Raw genomic sequence first — 3,575 nt, 5'->3', positions numbered from 1 at the left:
CATAAATGACCCCTCAGTCATTTGGAGATTATGAGACAGACCTGATTTTCACGTTTTAAGGGATTATTCAGCTTCTCATTTTATTTTCTTTAGCTCCATAATAACCTCCTGCTCCTGGAAGAAACTAACAAACAAGCTTACAGAGGAAACTGAATTTCATGAAGGAACGGCTCTCTTTAAACACAAATCATTCACTTATACAGAATCATATATTTTAATTATAGACACATTTTATGTGTTAGTACATTCAGAAGACCGGAAGATAACTGGATTTAACTAATTGCAAGTCTACTAATTAAACACTATTTTTAAGTAGTTATTCCCAGGAAATCTGTGTGAAATTATTACTGACCTTTAAAAATCAAACACCTACATCTCAAAGAAAGCTTTATGTTTTTTTCCTCTCTAACACACAGCTCTTTCTAGCGGCACCATTCCTGCCCAGTGTTGGAACATGGCTAACCATACGCTGACCTCTGGCAGTGGATAATCAGACATGTAATCTGCTGGTTTTGGACAGTTCACTTGTAAGCCCATCTCTCCCTGCTGGAGACTAAAAAGGCAAAAAAAGCCTCATGATGATGATGTAACGAGGAGACAAATCCTGGAGTTGCTCTGTATGCGGCGAGCATTCAGATCGGGTCTCACTCGGGGTGATTTTGTGCTTCACAGCTGTTAGCAGTACGGAGAAAGGGAGAAAATGAGGATGTGAATGCTCAGCGAGCAGCTCCAGACAGCGCTGATTAGAAGCATGAGAGATTTATTCATGCAGAAAAAGAAAAGGTTTTATTTTAAAAGGCTCCATTCATTTTGGTCTTAATGCAATTCATTACTAAGGACTTGGGAAGGGGAGGCATTGTTACATAATGTAGTGATTAAGTATTTTGTGAGAATATAATCATTTAGTGATCATTTCAGGATGTTTTTAGAATCTTAAAGTTTGTTTTGTTTTTTTAAAAATGTCTTTAGGCAAACTTGAAGTCCGGCTTCTTGGATGTGAGGATTTACTGAAACCTCTGGGAGATTCAGAGCAAGAAGACCATCCAAACCCTGCAGAGACACCAGCTGCTCACAAACCAGACGGACCTCCAGGTAAGCAGACATTTTGCATTTTTAAAATGTTTCCTTGGACACGAGTGATTTCATCTTAGTTGGAACAAGGAAATAATTAAATTGACGTTTTTATGTTCATTTATAGTGCCACATTTTTGCTTTTGCACTCTACTAGCATAGCTTTGCATCATTAACAATTCAAAATAATTTTTATTTAACTTACACTGAGCCTTTGTGCAGCACTTCAGATCATCTTCTGACTCAAACAAGCTCAAACAACATCCTAACTTCTCCAACAAGCCAACTTTCTTCTGATTGGCTGTCTCTTGCAAGCAGAAGGTTTGACAATCTGGCACTTTTACAGTGTTTTCTAAATGGATTCAGTAAATGCAAACACTTTAGAGCATACTCTGCACAATAAAAGAAAGATTATTAAACAGCTTTATTAATTCCAGCTCACGTGAGATTACATTTAGCTGCATGAATAGTGTGACTCCCGGTCTCTGTTTTAAAAAGACATTTACATCAGTATGAGAGTGCCACAGTGTACAATAAGTGAGCTTATTACTTTAAATTATATCATATCCTCTGTCAAGGGTGTTGAAAGGTCCTTTGTTAAATGCCCTGACATTTAGTTTTATTTTCCTAAATAGAAGATAAATAAACCAGCATGATTTCATAAGCTTGATCTTTTGGAAGGCGAACCGTCTGGCTCCAGTCAGATTCACATAATACTCTCAGAAAAGTACTTTGTACCATTAAGAGTACGGTGGATAATTACTGGGAGGTACCCTCTAAGGTAGTGCTGCTGGACCATTGACAGGTGTTTCTTATTCATTAAGGTACAAAGCACATTTATGCGTTGCACCTGCTCAAAACCAGCCTTGAACCTTCAATGTAAAGGTACAAAAAATAATATCTAGAAAAAGTTGCGTGCAGGGGTATGCATTAATTTATTGTTTATTACTCATTCATCCATATTCTACTGCTTTGGTGGGTCCAGCAGACTAACCCCAGTTTCTGAAAATAAAAACCTTTTATAGAAAGCTCTCAGGTGAATGTTGGATTTTCAAAATTTAAGACTTCAGTTAGTAATACAAAATTTATCAGGATGATTTAGTGTCATATTTTCAGTATAAAAGCCCCTGATTAGTTAGACAAAGTTGTCAGAATTATTAGAATTATGTTGGATTTACAAATTAAAAGCACCTAGTAAATAAAATGAACATTCATGTAAATCTTCACTGCTGTAAAGATCAAGCCTGTTCAGGAGACAGCCAGTAAAACGTAAACGTTTGTCTCACAGAGATCAGTGGTGTGCTCAGGCTGGACGGCAGATGGTCGGCCGGACGCGCTGGGCATCCGTCAGCAGGCCTGAGCTGGGACCAGACGGTTCTGCATCCAGCTAGAAGCGGGTGAGTCCCTACAACATCAGATACTTAGTTAACCACGGTTAACTGAGGAGTGTGAAAACAACAAAGTAATAGGCCATTTTTATTTCCTAGGCATAAATTATGTCAATTTATCAGGACTGTGCTCATCTCTTTTGTCATAATGGGGTCCTCATTCAAGTGAAATGTTAATACACTAAACACAAAGTGCACATTCAAAATTACCATCAGATTCATGAAACATGTTCACTAGTCATTTTTGTTCTGACCACAGAGCTCATGTTAGTGAATCAGAATCATGTTTCTCACCATCTGCAGTCTGCCACGTCACACAATCAAACATATTTACCTCAAGCTGTGGAGACGAAAGCAGTGAGGGATGTTTAAAAGAAGCCTGCACCAGTAAAACAAAAAATTAAATCAGAATCAGATTTTGAAAGGAAACTGAAACAAACAGGTTGGCATGAATTAAAGCAACTGGAGTTTAAGCCACCAGGGGACTGTCAGAAACCTGGGCTTTGTTCCAGAAAGCAGGTTTAGTGAAAAGAGTTTATTAATCCTGAGATCAGGGAAACTCTAGGTTTTCTGTTCCAGAATGAGAATTAACGTAAACTCTGACTCAGTTACCATGTAATCTGTGTGATCTACACGTCTTTACTGTCAGGCTACAGCTGAATAATTTGATTTACAAATGAAAATGTAAAATCTGCTCAAATTCCAGTGGTATATATTAAGAAGTGAATTCTGTAAAACCAGGCTTTCTTGTGTTAGCTGGCTCGACAAAATGAAAAACCCCAGTTGAACATGGGTTATGAACGGTCTGTGTCAAACCAGGATTCTGCTTCAGGCTAAAAGGGGGCATTTCATGTGTCACATGACTCGTCTTCTGCAAAAAGGGATCGCTCTGAGATCAATCATCGCTCAACATGCTGTAAATACAAGAATGAGTTAAGAGGAGACGCTTTCCAATTTTAAACTGAAAGCACAGCATAACTTACCGCGGCCACCCTTGTGAAACTGACTTTAAACTCAACGTTGCTCCCTAACCCCACCAGTCTCACTCCGTAGTACACCCCTCGGCTTCATCTGTTAATGAAAATTGGGTAATAATGACTGGACGACGCCAGAAAA

The 3,575-nt window shown here is 38.5% G+C and overlaps 1 long non-coding RNA gene across 1 annotated transcript; it reads left to right on the top strand.

The window, feature by feature from the left end:
• The first annotated feature begins 577 nt into the window (after positions 1-577).
• Positions 578-2,391, top strand: LOC120716084. The gene is made up of 3 exons (XR_005691798.1): positions 578-783; positions 970-1,092; positions 2,360-2,391. It is a non-coding gene; the product is annotated as an uncharacterized LOC120716084 (long non-coding RNA).
• Positions 2,392-3,575: the final 1,184 nt, after the last annotated feature.

Source organism: Simochromis diagramma, unplaced genomic scaffold, assembly GCF_900408965.1.
Source record: "Simochromis diagramma unplaced genomic scaffold, fSimDia1.1 OVJJ01000583.1, whole genome shotgun sequence".
Classification (NCBI taxonomy): domain Eukaryota; kingdom Metazoa; phylum Chordata; class Actinopteri; order Cichliformes; family Cichlidae; genus Simochromis; species Simochromis diagramma.
This window is presented reverse-complemented; position numbering and strand designations above follow the sequence as displayed.